This window comes from Sapajus apella, unplaced genomic scaffold, assembly GCF_009761245.1.
Source record: "Sapajus apella isolate SASKATOON/1434 unplaced genomic scaffold, GSC_monkey_1.0 scaffold6, whole genome shotgun sequence".
NCBI classification, from domain to species: Eukaryota; Metazoa; Chordata; class Mammalia; order Primates; family Cebidae; genus Sapajus; species Sapajus apella.
The window spans coordinates 7,245,514-7,266,129 of record NW_022436946.1 but is presented as its reverse complement, the minus strand read 5'-3'; the positions used below and the strand labels follow the sequence as shown (position 1 = coordinate 7,266,129).

At 42.3% G+C, this 20,616-nt stretch overlaps 1 protein-coding gene across 3 annotated transcripts in view; it reads right to left on the bottom strand.

Moving 5' to 3' along the window:
- HIVEP2 (HIVEP zinc finger 2) overlaps positions 1–16,008 on the bottom strand; it is a 193,527-nt gene extending 177,519 nt beyond the window's left edge. For 2 of the 3 annotated variants that reach the window (XM_032274589.1, XM_032274590.1), the window contains exon 1: positions 15,789–16,008. The gene's annotated coding sequence lies outside the window, so the exon portion shown is untranslated. Of the gene's footprint in view, positions 1–15,397; positions 15,501–15,788 lie in introns of those variants that run through there. The other variant, XM_032274591.1, reaches the window with a different exon arrangement.
- Positions 16,009–20,616: the final 4,608 nt, after the last annotated feature.

The following is a 20,616-nucleotide window of genomic DNA, read 5'->3' as shown; positions in this document are numbered from 1 at the left end:
AAGGACAGAGGGAAGACTAAAAATGTTTTATTTTATAATCATAATTACAGACTAAATAAAATCAGTATTACCAGAAATTTAGTATAGATGGAGGATGTAAAGATCAGTATGACAACAGTAAGTTAGATTAACTCGTGAATAAATACACAACTGAAAATAGAAACCAGAACATAAAAAACAGCAGTTCTTCAGGTTCCTGGTGCTATTGTCAAAGGCACCTCTTTTACACCATGAAAGAGAACAAATAACTGTGAGAATAAAAGGAAGTTTTGCGGGATAACGTATTTTACACTTTCTCTTTAGAAAACCATTAAAATGCTCCAATTTTGTTGCTTAAAGTACATCATGAAGGTGCACAATTCCAACATAATAAGATATATTACTCATACAATGAAAAGGATTAAGACCTGAAGTTTTCCAAACAAACCCTTTTAAAACTCACTGTTTCATTCAGGATTGGTTTCATTTAAATATGTCGTCAGAATATGTAAGAAACAGTAAGTTGTTACCATAATGTTTGACTTTCCATACTTCTGAGATCCAAGTTCTCCACCTCGAGTCTCCACATTTTCATAGTCTTTGATATGGCCAGATTGTATCCAACAGGCTGACTTGTTTCACAAACTGGCCTCCTCTCTAAAAATATTCAGAAGGGCATACTACATGTTCCTTCTTCTCTAGCAAAATCCAAATTGAAAATCCTTCTCAAATGAGCTTTCACCAATCATTTGTTGTTTTTCCAGAAAACCGACTCCCACGAAATGCGATGACAAAATCAGGACTCTCTTCTTTCTGAGATCCACATCCTATTTCCATTACACAGTGAGCAACTGTGTTGTTCCTCTAGAACCTGTACTTTCCCAAATCAGAGCCCAGCTCAAAATTAAATAGCTGAAGTGAAAGGAAGGGAGCTCACTGAGTGAACAGATATATACAAGAATGAAGAGAGAAGTGAATCACACACACATACACACTCTCATGAGCACAGAAGAATGAATGAACCTTTCATGAAAAACCTACCTACCTACTTGCTTCAGAATCTTTGGTTCTAACAGGACCCTTTTCTACTTTGATATCTCCAGGCTCAGTGGTTTTATTTTTCTTACAAACTACCCATAAAACTATAACCTCTCTTTATAAGTGGCCTTCAGCACAAATTACCAGTGCCTCAATCCCTTCAAGGCTAGATAACTAAACAAAGTACAGACCCTGTAACTGAGACAGTCCCAAGACCTGCAGGTGGTTCCAGGATTATTCGTTCACTCCTCTGGACGATAACAAGATGTATCATCACCTCGTAACTTTCATGCTCTAGGTAAAAGTCAATAAAGTTTTAGATGGAAATATATTTACATAGTACTCTAATGTTTAAAAATATATCTCCTTGTTCAACCTCCATCTATATTAAGTACTTCAGAAGAGACCCTCAATAAAATCTAAATAATAGTAAGTACTCAGATGGCCTATAATCAAGCATGTTATTGAAACACCAGTGTCCCCACATGAATTCAAGTGAAACAAAATTAATTAACTATATTTTTTATTACAACACAGTATTCTTCTAGTCTCTCCTAGTAACTCACAAAGTCCTATGTACTTCTCCAGAGACTAAAAGTGCGACTAGAGCTAAATCTAAAATGTATTTATTTCCATAATGATTAAAAAAGAAGTTCCAAAATCAAAGTACACACACAGGAAACAATAACTTTTGTTTTGGCAACATAAAATTATTAACTCTCAACTATCTTTTAATATATCACTTGGGCATATATGTCCACTTATTCTCTCAAATATGTGACCATTTAAATATTCCTTCTTTCCTTTTCATCATGTGGAGTAAGTCATCTGCGCAGACAAATTAAGAGAGTTTCCCCATAGGCACTAAATACAGTCTAGATTTCAAGTAGTATATATTTTTTTTAATTGTTGGTAAGATGCAACAAAACTCTTTGCATACTGTTAGGCTCTGTATAGACAACAGTCTTACAAGCAGTATAAATGCGTGCAAGTACTTCCCAATATTCTACATCCCCATTTTTAATTAACAGAAAAATATAAATTGATGAAAAGGTTAATTCATACTAAAATGACAATCATTTGAGCTCAGCCTAGTATCAGTACTGCATGTCAATTATATTGCCAAAAAGTAGGAAGTAGGAAAGGTATGTGTCACCGGCACAGGTGTGAATATAACAAGACATCTAACAGCAAAACACTTGCTTTACCTTTATAATTAAAGTCATCATCCTTCAGTTTGCTGGGTTTCTAGGACACTGGCAGTATATAAAAATAATATGCCCATTCAAAGCAAACATGTCTTACATGCAAACTGCATATACTCCCTGCTACTCATAAATGCAATTGAATTTTCTGCATAGAAATTTTCACATAATTATCTTTTATCTGTTTGTTTCATTTCATTAAATTGTGTATGTAGTTACAGAACTGTTCAATTCAGGGACCAAATTCTTAATGGGGGTAGACTACATGCACCGTTATCTATCGTTTTAAGCCCAAATCCCTTAAACTGGAATATGAGTCCTTAGACCACATATCCCAATCTCCCTAACTTTCTCACCAACATTCACTTAATACACATTTTATGCTTCCCTCAAATGAGATGCTTCTCTGAAAATACTCTTGACACTTTCCCATACTGGTATGTGTGCCCCAGATACAGCATTTCCTTTTGCTATGAAACCTCTCCTGAGTCCTCAGCCAGGGCTGACGCTGTGCCTTCTCAGTAGTTCATACGTGACTCTCTCATGGAACTTAACCTGCTTCTTTTAATTACTGCTTCCCTTACATCATTCTTTTCCTCAATATGGTAGATTATAAAAGTTCTGATGATGAGAATAGTGACTCTTCTTTATATTTTACATTCTACTTACATTTATATTCTATGTATATTTATACTCTACTTCATATTCCCATATATCTTGCACATACCAGCATCTCAAGAATTACATTTGTTAAAATCAATTTGCATTACATTATTATACATTCCAACTCTGTTCTAGTTATACTACATAAAAAGTCTCAGCAAGCATGGCTAGTCCTTTTCTGTAAAACGTTTCTAAGCCAGTTGGTAAGAGGCTGTCTTCTGGAAAGTAAATGGTAATAAGCAATTCACTTTTGAGGAGTTATCCAAAAAAAAAAAAAAAAAAAAACAGCCTGGAGTAAATTTCAGACATGAACAACCTGATGCCTGGGAAATTAATAAAATAAAAATGAAAACAACATCCTATGAGGTCTAGTTGAAGGAAATGGGATTATTTAGCCTGGAGAAAAGAATACTTAAGGTGAACAAGATTGCTATCTTTAAATAACCGTAGGATTGTCATGCAAGACAATGAGTAAACTTGTTCTAGATAGCTGTAGAGGGCTCAACTGCTGGTAACTAAAAGTGTCCAAGAACAGAATAGGCCTTCCTAAGAAATAAAAAGGTGTTTAAGTACAGACTGAATGCAAGCAGTCCTTGGTGATTTGCCCTGAGTGATTTCTCGCTCAGTTAGAGATTAAATGATGCCGCCAACAGTTTTATCTAATCCTGTAATTCTGTAAGAAACTTTACATTGCAAAGTGTCCTGCCAACCGTTGACAAACCAAAACTGAGCCATCAGATCCTACACCTAAGAAAATTAATCAGCATATTTAAATTAGGCACTTTAAGAGATACCCCAAATAAGGCATCATTGCAGTACCATAGATTATATCATAGTGAAAGGAAGAAGTAAAATTTCTCACAAAAAGCTCACCTGGGACTGATGATACAGTCTGCTCAAAACCAAAAGCTGACCCGTCGGGAAGAAAGCACTGGGAAAAAGTTGCACCAAATAAGGAGGCCGTCACTTGTATGTTCCAAAAGAACCTCAGAATTTCATCTCTTCATGCCTGCTCATTCACTACCTCATGTTTTTAGAAACACTTACATGTCAAATACAAATAAGAATAGTAGCTTGATGTATACAACTGATGGTATACTGTAAAAATTTGAAATGAAATTTAAACCAAATCAATTTGGCTCAAAGGAGATTTAAAAATGTTAGATATACTATTTGGCAATGTCTGATTTTACAACTATAAGAAGGGTTAGTGTGACAATAGCAGGCTTCAAAGCCATGGCAATTTTGTGATTAATTTCAAAATATCTGCTGTTTGCTTCCTACTGCTCTCATCCTACACAGCCCATAACAATATAGGAAAAGAGGAACTATCAGGATACTTTCTCCACAATATAAATTCCTGGGATTATTTGTGAAGATGTACAATTTTTCCAGATGGCTACTAATACCCATCATGACCATTTTCAGACATCGTTAGGTTTCACATTAGCAAACTCCCACCAAACATTGCCATAAACCAACGATGACTGAACAGACTTGGACTTTGTCCATCAGAAAATTCAATTTCCACACTCAGTGTCTAATTATTTGTTATATTCTATACTGTCGGGTTATTATTTTAAGAGGCCATTTAGAATATTCTCATCCACTTGACCCATTTTAAAAGTTACACTTGATTGAAGTTGGGCACCAAGTTTATCACGAATAGTACTGAGGTCATTCGAACAAGTAAACAGATTAAAAATCCAAAAACAAATGTCTTTAGATCCCTTTTCTTTTGTTTGAACGCGGGTATAACGATCTGAATACTTCATGACACAAGTGCATTAGTGACCTACACAAAATTTAAATCCATCAGGAGATATTATAACAAGCTATGGAACTGCTGACCATTATCTTTCTGAAAACAATTACATAGGCCTGTAATAAATTGCATCAATATCAGTCAATTATCTCAACAACACTCTACTAACCCTTGTCACCAATGTATTGCTGTGTATCAGATTTTTTTTCAACAAATGAATTATTCTCAAAGCTTAAGTGTTGCTTCACACACTAAAAATAGCCACTCCAATTCTCTTGTGTTACCCCGCTCTATTCCCAGGAGGCAGAGCAGCGCTATAAACAATGCTTCATTTTTACAGATGAAGAAATAATGAAATATAACAGAGGTGCAGCCCCTTGGCCTGAATCATTTTGAGAATCAATAATAAGGCAAGCAATCAACTAGTGGGGTCAGAGTTTTGAGTCACCCATTCTGGTGTTCTCTAGAACCCCAGTGAAGGCTCTAATAAGCACAGCCTCACAAGAGCAGAAAAGAGATCTGAAATCCTCATTTTACCCAAAAAGGCTACATCTCTAAATCTCTCCCAACATAAACTTTGACACATGACTACTGACAAGAAAATAAATTGAATTTTTATAACCCTGGATTTGTCCCTGGCTTAGAGAAAGTGAATTTATTAAAAATGTAAGCATCAGCAGAAGAAAAAAAGTTTGATAAGTGTTCCATGGATAATTAGAAGCTGAACTTCTCATGACCTATCCATAAAGTGCTGGACCAGCCATCAAGACCATCCCAGGGGACACTGCTGAGTTGCAAAGACAGAGACTTTCACCACTTGCTTTGCATGAAAGGAAACCATTTCACCCCAGCCTTTCCTCCTCCATTTGTCTCTGCCTACCTGGGCCAAGGGTGTGTAGTGGGAGAAAGGAATACACTCTCTCTTTTACACCTAATTTATCCAAACACGCACACCAAGAAAGAATGCATCCTCAAACCCCACACTCAGGAGCAACAGCCACCTTCACACAGCATCCTTCTTAGAGCACCCTGAACAAAATATAGTTTTTTTAAAAAAAAGACTGTCCTAGATGGAAGAATCCCAGTTCAATTATAAACTTCTCTATCCAACTGCAGGGAGAAAAATGAGTCATGAAGGTCCTATTTGATCACTTGCTGCAAAAACAAATGGGAAGTTTAGAGCCTGGGGAGTCCTGAACTATTGGTTTAAGAGATGTTTGGGATTGCTGGATGGACACATGGAGGTACTTGTTTTCCAGAGAACATTAAAATTGAATGTGCCAAGAAGCACTTAAAAGTGCACAGACAGGCTGGACACAGTGGCTCATGCCTGTAATCCTAGCACTTTGGGAAGCTGAGGCTGGTGGATGGCTTGAGCCCAGGAGTTGAAGACCAGCCTGGGCAACATGGCAAAACCCTGCCTCCGCACAAAGTACAAAAATTAGCTGAGGATGGTGGCAGGTGCCTGTAGTCCCAGCTACTTCGGAGGTTGAAGTGGGAGGCTGAAGTGGGAGGATCATTTGAGCCCAGGAGTTGGAGATTGCAGTGAGCCCAGACTGCACCACTGCATTCCAGCAGGGATGACAGAGTGAGACCCTGTCTCAAAACAATAATAATAATAAAATAAAGGTGCACAAACTGATGAACTCTGGCTGATGGCACAAGGACTAGACAGGACTTGAGCTCCTGGAGAATCCTTCATCTGGTTCTGACGGCCCCCTCTTGCAATGTGGCAGGTGTTTTTCCTTACCATTTGGACAGTAAGCTTCTTAAGAATTATGACTTTAAACATTCACTAAATATCAACTGTATGCCCAGCACATGCCATACACTGTATCGAGCACATTTTTGTGAAAGTGAAACCATCCAAGGCCACTAGAAATTTTATAGCAAAAATTATCAGTTAAAAGATGAATAATTCATTTAAACAAGATTAAAAATATAAATTCCGAATATAATTTGTGTAACTACTTCACATTAGCAAGCTTATAAATGCATTTAACAATAGAATGTGTCACAAAAATTAGCCTTGCATGGTGGTGTGAGCCCGCAGTCCCAGCTACTCAGGGGACTGAGGCGGGAGGATCATTTGAGCCCAGGAGGTCGAGGCGGCAGTGAGCCGTAATCGTGCCCCTGCACTCCAGCCTGGGTGACAGAGCAAGAATCTGTCTCAAGAAAAAACAAAAGGATGTGTCATTTGTAAACCATTTTTTTTTCTTGCTCTTAAAAAAAAAACAGCCAGCACCTAATTCTGCTAATTCTACAGGTATGAAGGGCCATAATGCTGAATCATAAAAATAAACTTAAAAAAAAAAAGAGTGCTATAATATTTAGGTGTCAAAAACTACCTTACTATGAAATATGTGTACATATATACACATATGTATAAAATAAATGGGGTATTTCATTCGTGATTTAATAAGTCTTACAATGTTTCTTTAACTGTTATTTGGATTAAGAGAGACCACCATAAAAGCAGAGATTCCTGTAAACACTGAAAAGTAATATAGTGACTGAATTTGCCATAAAAAGTTTCTAAATTAGTCTACTAGAATGCAAACTCCATGAAGACAGGGAATTTTTTTTTTCTACTACTTTTGTCTATTGCTGGATCTCCACTATCTAGAACAGCACCTTTCCCAGAGCAGGTGCTTAATAAATCTCTGTTGAATTAATAATTTTTTTAAATTAAAGTCAACAGTCCTGTGAAAACCCAAGTTGTGTCTCTTAAGTAGGCCCAAGGCCTCACGAATTATCAATGGTCCTCTGGTTCTTGCAATTTACAAAGAAGTTCACGTTGGGTAATTCAGGCCCCAAAAGCTATTTTTAGAGCAAAAACTTCAGAATGATTTCCACATAGAACCAGAGAATTTAATTCACTTCATTGGTATAGCACTGACTGAGCTCAGTGAGAAATACCCCAGATTATCATTGATGTTTCCGTTTGTTAACTGCTGAATGTGAAACCATGTCATTTCTAACATGGTTTCTTAAACCTTTTCATGCAAGAGTTTAATGAACGGTTGAAAATATCTTAAAGTTCTACTGTCACAACAATTTGAATTGTCCTGTGTTTTTCTTAGGTCTAACCCTTGTTAATAATAACCCATAGCTACCAGGTACTAAATGTTTACTAGGTGCTCATTGAGATGGGTGCACACATTGTCATAAAAATTTCACAATGACCCTTGAACGGGTATTATCCTCATTTTGTACCTCAGGGAGGTTAAGTAGCTTACTCAAATTCCCCCAGGTGGTGGTAGAGCTGGAATTTGCCCTATTCTGTCTGACTTCAAATCCTGGTTCTTTGGGCTACCTGTGGACTCCCTGTTTTCCAATATCCTACTAATGGGAAACACTGTGCTAAGTGATAAATATACAGTAGTTGGAATTTTACAATATTTGGAATAATTTTTATGTGTAAACAACTGCTTATGCTTCATGAAAAGGTAAAAAGACCAAGCATTTTCAGAGCCAAAGAACCCTGAGTTCAAATCCTGCTTCACCAAAGCAGAATTTGACTATCAAAGCATCCTTGCAAAATCCTTTCTGAATGTAAGTTTCTTTAAGTGTACACATAGAGATAAAAAACCAGATCTTCTCAGGATGGTTGTGAGGGCTACGGGATGGAACGTGGGGAGAAAGCTTGGGTGGAGGCTGGCACAGGTGAGTGCTCTTTAAGCCTAGATTGTCTTCCTTCTAATGGATTTGCTAAATTGGCACTGTGCTGATTTTTTTAAGTGTTTAGTTCATCCTTGTAATACCATAATTAGAGAATATAATGACATTGCATTCTCTACAACTACAAAGTAGAATTTATAAACTGATAGAATATGAGTTGGAAGAAGCTTCAGGAGCCATCTGTTCCAATCTCTTCCATTTCCAAATGAGGTCCAAAGAGCTTCGATGACTTGTTTCCAAGTTTTCACAGAAAGTTAATTGCAAAGACAGGACTAGATCTTGCGTCCCTCCCACCCCCACTCCCGCCATACCCTCAGCTTTTGCTTCACATTACACAGGCATGGCAACGCATGTAATTTGCTAACAATTAAGCAGTATAAAATAACCTCAATTTAATTGCATCCAATTAACAAGCCAAATTAGTGCTTCATATGTACACTATTAAACTAGTTGTCTGGCTTCCAAAAGAAATAAAACACTGTTTCAAATAAATCTAGCATTTTAGTGAACAAAGCTACTTACAATTTAAATCACCTTTCCTATAATCTTCTTTAAATGGAATTAGACATTAATCTCCATTTTAAAAGAAATATTTTCTGCAACTATCAGGATGAGAATTCATGCTGTATTTAAGTAGCAAAATGTTATCTCTCACAAAACATGGTTCTCTATGATTTGTATGTGTGTGTGTGCATACATGCATACATGTACACATATGCACACTGACAGATCCCTAATCAAACAGAAATGAAGGTGTGTCTACATTTACCTACTGCCCTAGTTTCAAAAGTCCCACCCTTTTTCCTAGGCTTCTGAACTCAACAGAATATGCCACAATGCAAATAATAAGAGCTTCGATGATCTCCGGCTTTTTTTTACAGAGAAAATGAAACCATTAAATAAATCTCTGCCAAACAAAACACTGCATTTCAAATACTCTGCACTATATTGTTTCCAGTATTGTCATGATTTAGATACAGCTGGGTATCAATTAAAAAGCAGTATTCTAATTAACCACGGAATGAATCACTGGTCCATTCCTTATATATGTATACCTAAAAATATAATTATCTTATAATTTTAAGTATAAACATGTCTGTAAGTTGGTGTTTGATGGTCAGCTTTCACTACTAATATTTATAAATGTATTCCTGAATAAAAATAGTTATACTAGGTTAAAATAAAATGCAATACTTTTAACGTTGTACCAATTGACAGCCTGTCATACACATTTAGCCATGTTTAACTAAATATTTTAATCATTATTGTCACTATTTTCTAGGGTACTTTTAAACACATCAATTAACAGGATAAAAGAATTCATATTATCTGTCAATAGGGGCAACTTTCATTACTTCCCTTTAGGATATTCTGGCAATCTAGCTGTCTCCTTGCCACCAAGATATTCATCTTATATGCCCTTATCAGCTTTCTGAAACACCCACTTTATAGCATCACTTCTCTGCTCAAAAACCTTCAGTGATGTCCAGCTTTCTCTGCAGGTCTTCGAGGCACCACAAGATCGGGACCTGTGTGCCTTTCCAGGCTCCCAACTCCTCCTCTCCCTGGCACTATCCCTCTCCCCTCCCATTCCAGGTCACAGTATATGGAACTCCTGCCTCCCTTCCTCACTTAACAAAATTCTACTTAACATTCAAGGCCCCCAGTAAAAAAAAGAATTACCTCTTCCCAATAGAACCCTCTAATCTTTCCAGCAGGAAAAAATCCTGCTTCCATTTATACTCTACTCGCAATTGCAAGTGTTAATAAAGTTTACTATAAGGCACGCCTCTTCTAGATTGTAAAATGTTTGAAGTTGGAAATCATCATCCTTTTATCTCCGTTACTCATTCTGACTCTCAGTCTGACTGCAGAGCCCAAGCTTGGAACTACTGCATAAAATAGACTCTTTTTGTCACCTAAATTGAATTTCCTACATTACGTAGATTATAAAACAGAAAAAAAAAGTAATCAAATGATGCAGTGGATAAAATAAAGGAAAATGACTTTCACTGACCTGTTTCTACTCTTTTGCTTCATACTTACATGTCACACAGACCCCTAATCACATGGAAAGTAAGAAATCAGATCTAAATTTCTCCAAAGACCCTGATATTTGCAATCATGAGGAGAAATTATTGGGATAATTGAATGTTTCAGTCCTTTGCTAGTTGTTTGAAAACATATAGATCCAGCTCACACAGGGCTCCAAAGATTAATTGGTTACTTCACACAGGGACCTTGTAAAGACTTCTGAATTGGTAGTTATTTATTAATTGAATCAATGATGCTGGCCATTTTTTGTTAACTGGAGTGCCAAGTAAGTATTTTTAGAACTTAAATTCTTTGTTATTAAAAAAAATCTGCAAATAATAATAGTTAATCTACACATAAGTCCTTCAAACTGAAGTCATTACACATAGAGTCATTAAAAATTTCCAGGTGCTCCAAGACAACTGTGGAAGCACTGGGAAGAGACAGGTTTTATGCACAAGGTTCTTTCAACTTCAAGCCTCTGCCTTCCCATGGATCAGTCTGTAACATGGTGATTTGGAGGGTCACCATGTGTCCTGATTTGCCAAAAGCAGTCCTCACATGTGCCAGGTTGGATAATCAGTCCTGTGGTCAACCTTCCTTCAAGGCCCCACATTACCTTTCTCTTGTTATCAGCCCCACTGGCTTGTTTCCAACTTCTGGAAAGGAGTTCCTTCTGTGGTTTGGGTCATTATTATACCCTGGGTATCTAGCACAAGGTCTACTCTACAGGAAATACTTGTTGAACGACTAAAAGAGTGAATTGCATTGACCAATAACAATAGGGCACCAGTCGTAGTACTCTGGAGAGAGGATTATGATTATACGTGAGTGACAAGTCAAAAAGGTTGGCTCTCGATGCTTCCTGAACTTACTTCTATCACACTATGACCCAGAAGTGGCCAGGCAGACCCCCTCTGCTTTCTGCCTAGAATCACCCTCAGGCACGCAAACATCATATTCATCTCTTCTCTCCAAAGCTCTTTCTTAAATAGATCTAAACAATTAGATATCCAATTTTAAGCTGGTTGGAAATCTAAAGTTATAGACACTTGTAGAATAGAGCACATGTCATAGATAATACCTCAAATGATGAGTAATGGGAGCGTATATTAAGATAGCACAAATTCAGCCCAACTATCAGGCATTTCTGATTCTATTCTAAATGCAGTCATGAAGCCAGTTTAGGCCTGTGTCTATCTAATGTTGATATGCATGATCCATCTCAGAGAAGCCAAAGATTGAACAGACCAAGAAAGCTATGTTATCATCTTTTGCACAATGATTTTGGAGTTGTGACACAATAATAAAGGGCTAAAATATTTTCCCAAATTAGTTTATGGCAGCTCATAGCTACAAATACTGGTTTACAACCTCTTTTTCATAAGCATTGCCATAAATATCATACAGAAAACAATGCTTTTGATTGTGACCAAACACCAGGAACAAAGAGAAAATATTATTTCTCATACAATTACTTTAAAATAAGCATGATTTTATTTTCATTAAGTTTTCCTATTTTCCTTTCATTCTCTGGGTTCATCCACAGCTTCTAACACTGTAAATCCTACAGGTTTTACAGTACAGACCTTACCTGAATATTCACTAAACTTTAGCTCCATATTAATAAGGACTCTGCCTGAATGGTTCAAGCAAATCCATACACTCTGGATGGTTTGAAGTTCCTTATGAAACTTGAATTGCATCAAGTTGAGTTAGAAACTTCCTCTGCTCCTTTGTAAAATATCATTTTAAAAGTTGTAACAGTTAAATACCAAGTTTTAGCCAAAATATGAATTCATGATGAATTCACACATGAACTGGAAGCATATCATTAAAATTTTCAAGTAGATATTTAAACTGTGAACCATTTCTTCACCTACAGAACTAATGTATAGACAGAGTTCTACTGATGCTGATCACATACCACAATGTGAAAACAATGTTTATTTTTAACAAATAGAAGATAAGCAGCCTGTGTGATCCTCAGCCATACATCCACTTCACTTTTCCCACATCAGTTACTGAATTACTTTACATCCTAATGGGTTATACTTTCAATCATGCAAACTAACATTTTCTATCACTCTGTAAAACTACTTTTCCTATGTGAAGCTTTCAAATGGACTTCAGCTAATTACTGTTGGTAATTTAAAAACAAACTCAACACAAATGGCATACTTGTTATAATTCAAAAACTGAAACCCAACAGCAGCATACAACACAGAGTTATTTGTTATTGCTGCTGTTAAAATGAGCCCTGCTTTGAAAAAAAATGGCATATTTCGGAATAAGGTTTTTCATTTTAAATTAAATCAGTATAAAAGAGTTAACCTGATTTTCTGAATAGTGACAAAGTGCCAAAAGTTCAAGCAGACACATGCACCACTATACCACAAGGAACGTCTCCATATATACTGTCCTCTGTCTTGTTTTCATGGTAACAAGAACATTCACAAACATATCCCATGCAAAGGAGCCTGATCAATCAAAATATTCTGCTAGTTAAGTTTTCAATGTTATCAAAAGAGCATTATTTTCCTATGTGATGATATACACATAGTAAATTTTTCACATTCCATGTTTAATAGGAATATACAAATGTTTTATGTACTTCAGCGGTATTTTACCAAACACCTCTACAAGGATCTAACCAATTAAAAATCAGTTAGATCTTAAATTTGTAAGATCATTAATATACCACCATTCCCAAAATTGTCCCCAAATCAATCACACATCAATTTATTCTTAAATATCCTTGTATAAATATAAGCCATCTCTAATAGCCGCATAGAATACAATCACTGTAACAGACATACAGATGCCAATAAGCAAATGTTTTATACCCGACCTAATCTCCACGAAAGAAATTGTCTCAGACAATGTTCAAAAGATCCATCATTGTAATGTAATACTTTTCTGTATATAAGAAATACATTGCATGTTTCAAACCTAGTGGTCAAAAGGGATTATGACACTTGAAACAAACACACTATCAAGTAAATGCTGGTAAATCCCTTTCAGCTCACAATGAAAATATACAGTTGTCATCTGGTACCATGACTCCTTAGGGTTCCACAGGTAATTTTCTCTTAATAATGAAAATGATACTCATTTTACTCACAGAAAGGGCATTTCTGTTCTGATAAGCTATGTGGCCTATACCCTAAAATTCAAACCAATCTACTCATTCCACAATCTACTTTGTTAAAAATCTGCTTTTGGCACACTTATAAGGTGAAAAAGCAATGAGGCATTTGCTACATATGTAGCAAACATAAGTGTAAATATTTAAAATAACTTGATTTGCTCAAGGACAAACATCACCAAATATTACTGTATCACTGGAGGAAACGTTTCTAATAAAGTTAAATGGCCTTTTTCTAGGAGGACAGATCATTGCAAATTTAATTAAAATGGATCTTATTAATATTTCAAGTAATTTCTGGGCTTGATTATGCACTACAAAAGAAACAACTGTACTGAAGAGAAAAATCAATAGCCCTTGACTAGGGCTCTGGGTATGCTAGAAGAACACAGTTCTCTTGTGAATTATTAAGGTCTAGCCTTAAGGTTGGGGGCAAGTACCAATATTCATTTGGGGGCAAATTGAGTTATTTTAAAAATGGCAGAAAAGGAAGGAGAAAAATCAGTTCAAATTTTCCATTATAATAAAAGTACAGGAAACAAGCCTTTCTATATCATTTTAGGCCTAAGTAACTGCAGAGAATAGGGTTTTGCAATATCAGCTGCACGCACAGCTTCCTATGTGAATGCTAAGCCATTACAGGTGTCCTAAGGCCTCCAGTGAAACCTATTACCAACAGATTCCTCCGGTCTCCTCCAAGCCATCCCCAGTGCCCCTTATCCGCCCACAAATTATTGCTCCTCTCCTCCAAGCGTCTTGATTAAGGACCCGCTCTCTTCTCTGTACTCCCGAGGTTAAAGTGCCCCCCCGTTCTTTTGGCGTAGCAGGTTACAAGCTTTCCCGTTAGGGAGACTAGTGCCTGCAGTCCTTTTTAGTTAGATGCTTTTAAGTCAGAGATGAGAGGAGCCACTTGAAGAAACCCTCCTTCCCTTCTTCCTTTCCCCCACTGGGAACCAGGTCCCTGAAGGACAACACCCAGGGACGCTTCCTGACCTTCTATCACCTCACGCAATTTGGGCTTGGAGGGTTGGGGTCGCATTTTCTCGTGTCCTCTGCTGCACTGGATGTGTTATGTAAGAGAGACAGAACGCGGGAGGCACATGCGTATAAAGCGCACCGATCTGTGATAACAGCTGGGGTAGCAGAGCTGATCTGGAGTCCACCCCCTACCAAATACGACAGACCCCACACTGCACATCAGCACCCCCTCCCCCACCCTCGCACATACACGCGCGCGCGCACACATACACACACACCCAGAGCAATGTTTTCCTGTCTCACCCCTACCAGTACCAGAGGCACAGAATGGAAAGGCGGGGGGTGGGGGTGAAAGGAGGTGAAAGAGGAGGAGGAGCAGCAGCAGCACATCTGCTTTGATAGCAGCCAGCAGTGCAGCCGCGGCACAGAGCCCCTCGTTAACCCCCTTCCTGTGGCTGCACCACGTCATGGAACATTCCCGGAACGGGCCAACGTTCCACCCACTTCAGGGAACAGACATAAAGGCGCGGACCCAGCTCCCCACAGTGCACAGCCCAAACACACATGTCCCTTCCCGATCCCCGGCCAGACTCACAGACAAACATGCATGCAAACCGCCCCCACCAGTCTCCAAGCGCCCGGGTCCAGCCGGCAGCGGCCAGAGCCGCTCTGCGGCCGTTGCACCCGCAAGGAGAGGGCGCCTCCGCCTGAACCTTCCATCGAGACAGTCCCCTCCTTCCTCGCTTCCTTCCTTCGCTCCTTCCTTCCTTCCTTGCCCGGGAGGTAAAAGGAGTCACTGAAATGCCCGGAGCCAGCGCCTTCCCTGCGCTCGCTCGGCCGCAGGCCGGCGGCCCGGGCCTCGCGCCGCCCGCCCGCGCCGCGCGCCGCGGCCCCCTCCCCCGCTACCTGACAGCGGGCCGCCGCCGGCCGCCGCAGCCGCAGCGGTGGCCGGGCCGTGCGCGCCGGTGCACGTCGCTCATTAGTAAGCAGGCACATTCCTGCCTCCAGCGCTCCCGCGCGGCCCCCTCCCCCCAGGACATTACGCAAAGCAGCCTCCCCTCATCTGCATAGATCCTCGGCCAGGGTATTCCCCGCATTTCCCCACGCGCCCGACCCCCCTCCCGCGGTCTCCCCATCCCCGCCCCCTCCGACCCTCACCCTCCGGCCACCAGGAAGGGGCTGGGGGCGCGCGCGGGGAAGCCGGGGACGGAGTTCGGCGGCGGCGATTCCAGTGTGAAGTGAAACAAGCTCCCAGCGCCGAAGGAGGCAGGAAAAACCCAGCGCCCAGGCCACTTACCGAGCCGAGGAGGGACCTAGATTCCCGCCGCTCCGCTCTCCCAGTGGCCGGTCCGCCCTCCGCGCACCCCGAGGCTGCACCCAGCACCCCACAGGCGAGACGTGGAGGAACACTGTGAACGAGCCGGGAGACCCTCCAAGTTCCTCCGGGCTCCGGGGAGCGTCAAGGTCCAGGACACAACTTGGCAAAGACTTGTGCCACAGTCACCGAAGATGTTTGTGCGGAGACCCTCCTCCGGGGAGCGACGGCGCTCAGCTGCGCCCCGCTCTCCTCCTCTCCACCCCCTCACCTCCAGCCCGCCTCCCGCCGGCCGCCCGCCTACGGGCCGCGAGCCCCTCGGGCGGCTGTCAGCTCCCAGCCACCGCCGGGTGACAGGGGCGGGAGGAGGGCGAGACGCGGCGGCCCGAGCCCGAGAGGGCGAGGGGGATCCTCGCAGCCGCGGCGGCCGCTCACCTGGAAAGTCACCGCTGAGGAGGAGGAGGAGGAGGACGGGGAGGAGGAGGGAGAGGAGGAAGGGGAGGAAACCCCCCTGGTGCCCTTGTTCTCGCTGCCGCGGCGGCCGCTCCTCGCCAAGGCTGAGCGTGTCTGGTGGGGGGTGTCTGGTAGCATTTCCTTAAGGACAGAGGGAGGGCGGGCGCGGAGGGAGGGAAGAAATCCCGACCGCCAGCCCAGGCTCCTCTTGCCTTTATTTATTTTTCTGACACTGTACGGAGATGGGCCCGGGGCAGGGGCCGCAGGGCTCAGGCTGGAGCCGCGAGGCCCGGGCCGCAGCTGTCTGCGTGCGGGAGTCGCAGCGGCCGCCTCCCCTCCCGGGCTGTGGACGCACCGGGTTATTCCTGGCAGCGCCTCCCCGAACAGAAGTTACTAGGAGGAGTGCGCGGCGAGGGCGGACGGGGGGAGAGGCAGTGGGAGGGAGGGAGGAAGAGGGAGAGACTCAGCCAGCGACGTCATCGGATCCCCCAGCGTGTCCCAGGGAGGGAGGCTGAACCAGAAAAACCAGTCTGGAGCCAGCGAGCGAGGGAGGGATGCGCGGCGCGCGGGGCGACGGGGGAGGAAGGCGGTCGGGAGGGCAGGGCCTGGCCCCGCGGCTGCCGCTCCGGGCGGGGAGATCGCGGCCGCGCACTCGCTCGGTCGGAGCGGGGAACTCCCTGGAGAGCTGGTCTCTACTTGTCATGCAAAAAAACTTGGGCTTCTCTGGGAGCCTGAGAATTTCCTTTAAGGATGTGGAAACCTCCTCCATCCCCACCCCTTCCCCATTTCCCAGAGAATCATCGCCTGCCTTCCTGATGTACGGAATTATCTAATTAGTAGGGTCCTTAGATTTGGTCTAAGTACTCCGGATCCCCAGCCTCTCAACGCCCCTACTGCCTCTACTCACAATTATGTTACCGGTCAAGAAAAGCAAAATCAGACTGTGGCTCCTGGCTGCGTTTCTGGAGCTTTGCGGTGTTTTACTAGCACTTTCCCTGCCCTTGCGGGCGCGCGAACTTTTCAAGTGCTTGAAACGCCCGGATGGCCTTCCCTGGAGTCACTCACCAGGGTGCCCCCGGAGCCCCCAGCTCCGGGACCCCGGCCCGCCCTCGCTGGGGGATTCAAATAGGCGTGGGCAGCGGCGCGTGGAGCAGCTGCCGGTGGGCCGCGCTGGAACCCTGGGGGGAGCTGCCACCTTCAGCCTGTGCGCTTCCCTCTCCACGGAAGGGACCAGAGTTGAAATATCACCCAGCCCTGGGAGAGCGGGGCCGGGGTGGGGGGGCGGGGAGAAGGGGGGGCGGTGGAATCCCAGGCGAGTGGGAGCCGAAGCTCTGGACTTCCTCCCAGGCCGGGCGACACCCGGGGGACACCGGGGCTCCGTCGGCCCGTTACCCTGTTTGTGTGGACTGGTGTACATCCTCTAGGGAGGTTCCTAGGGCGCCACGGTGCCGGGGCGCGACGAATGACTGCGGGGTGCCCGGAGCGCCTCCCCGGGGTGGTCTCCCCGCTGAGAGGGGACCGCGCGCAGCCTCTCCCGGGCGCCCCAGCCCCCGCGCCCCAAGGAGCCCAGCCGAAAGCCTGGGTCGCCGCGGGCCCCAGCCGTCTTCCCCACCCCCCGGCAGCGCCGCCGCCCTGCCGGGGCGGAGTAAACAAGAGACGCGCAAGATTTGACCTGGCGCGACCCGGCTTTCTGGCCGGGGTTCCCCCTGAGCAGGTGACTCCGTGGGAGGCGTGGAAATGAGTCTCTGGAATTCCGGGCCAAAGATAACTGTGGTTCTGCTTTTAAACCAGGTATTTCACCAACAACTGCGGAATGTTTTGTGTCTCGAGTTTCAGATTTCTCTGAAAGGGACCAAATGTCAGGACATATAAAATATCCCCTTCTCTTTTCATTAAAAATGAATGCATTACAAAGGAAGGGCAGCCCCGTAAATGCCTGCGAGAACAGCGCTGCTGGTTTCGTTTTTGTTTTGTTTTGTTTTGTTTTTCATCCTGACCTACAATCAGTGTATTTTTGAGGTCCCCATGCAGTGGCTGCAGTGCCGCCTCCGCCGTGAAGGGCAGCTCTGCAAAATAAAGCGGTGGTACATTTTTTTAAGCGATTTTTTTTTTCTCAGAGGAGAAATATCTGAACAATTTGGCATAAGTTTCACTTTGTCCTTCTTTTAGGTTGATCTCATTTAAATTCAGGGCCTACTTCCACTTAAGCAACTTCTTCTTTCATTGTATAGGTTCTTTAATATCCAGCCTTTTTTTGACTTAACTTGAAGCCTTTAATTTGAAAAACTCTCCCAATCATCATTTTCTTTTAAATGTATGCAGTTGCATTTTAAACATCCATTTAACACGCAAAATGTGATTTTTGGGATTTTTTCACTTTCAAACCCACCTGCTACATACTCCCAGAGACCATTTTATTTAATTGCTTAATAGAGAAAATTAAGCAGTTTCTTTAAGAATCCAATTTCCCTTCAACAAACACAACAGCAGCTGCCCAAGCTCCCAGAAACTAAGCAAGGCAACTAGCAGGCAGAGTTTTGCTTCACTAGAATGAATGTTAGTTGAGACCTTAAATATCTCTGAAAAAGACTAAAGAGAATAATGGGGATCTTAAGATACTTCGGTGGTTGTTTAAAATGTTTTTTTAAAGAAAACCTTGCAGACATACATCCATTTTGATTAGATCCCACCATCAAAGAGGATCCCTGAAATCAGCTTTAGTCAAAATTTGACAAATTTTAAATAATTACTTTGTTTCAGAGGCATGAAGATGGAAAGAAGATAGCTTGCATTGAGTTGAAGTAAAAATATTGTGAATATGTGTAACTAGGTGACATCCTCTCTGCTGGGAAGAATCGTGTGTGTGCGTGTGTGTGTGTGTGTGTGTGTGTGTGTGTGTGTGTGTCACAGAGAGAGACAGGGTCTTGCTCCATTGCCCAGGCTGGAGTGCAGTGGCACAATCTTAGCTCACTGCAACCTCTGCCTTTCAGGTTCAAGTGATCCTCCTGCCTCAGCCTCCTGAGTAGAGGGGAAGCCACTGCAGCTCTGGGGCAAATCAGCACCAGCCACTCCAGATCCTGACCTACATAGGACTTACAGAAAGCATTGTCTATTGTGGTTGGTTGTTCCTGTGGTCAGTCCCAATGGCCTACTGATTGGGGGTTTTTATCCAAAAGGCTGCATGGATTTCTCCTCCAAGTGAATCTCCTTTATAACCCATATTTTATATCTATATCCCAGACAGGCTATCCATATTTAGTCAATTTCCAGTTGCTTGCATATAAGGGCAATAGAGTAATCGAAAAACTCTTCCCAGAAGACCCCCAAAAGCAAAACTAGCATTGGTAGAAAACTGGACATGCCGCTCTAAGAAGCTCTACCGGAAATGAGGCTAGGTAGGGCACAGCTACCCCAGCATGGCACTCATAGGGAGCATCAGCAAGGAAGCAGGAATTTGCTTTTCATCATGCATCCTTCTTATCACTTCTCAGTTTCAAAGGAAAGGAAAATTTGGTAATCTGCATTTTGACACATTAAGAAAGAAAAATAATTAATGGCTACATGGTTGTAAGGCATTTTTCAGGGTGTTGTCAGAAAATCACTTTGAACTGAAATTACTTTCATTTAAAAAATATTTATTGAGTGCCTGCTGTGTGCTGAAGATTCTTAAGACACATCAGTGAAGAAATCAAAGATCCCTCCTTTCCTGGAGCTTGCATTCCAATGGGAGGAGAGGATTTGGAAGAAGAATGGGATAGACAATAAATGTAAGTAATAAATTATATAGGACTTTGAAAGGTAAAATATTTGGGGAAAAACATAAAATAGGGTAAAGGATATAGGTGGGGTGAGGGTTTTCCTGATGCTATATTAAATAGGGACATCAGAGTAAGACTTGTTGAAAAGGGAGATTTCTGCTATGGCTTGAAGGAAATGCCTGGAGATATCTGGAGGACAGAGCTTTTCAGAGAGAGGGAACAGCCAAGGTTCAGTTCCAATACCTGGAATTTTTGTAGACTTCTATGGTAATGGTGTGGCTAGAATAAAATGAGACAGCCAGTGAACAGAAGACCTCTCAGGCCACTGTAAGGACTCCAAAAACGCTTCTTAAAATGCAAGTTTTGGGCCTTTACCACGCAGTCCCACGGAATCTGAATCTGAATGCAGGGCTCAGGACTCTGCATTTTTAACATGTAAAGCAGTTGTTATTTATATAGGCTAAAGCACAAGACCTCCTGCCACAGAGCATGGAGCCTGATATACCCAGGCAGGAGAACTGGGTACCAGGAGACATTGTACAAGAAGCTTCCAAAACCAGGCATGTCCATGTTACTAATCAAGACTTTCCTTTAAATCT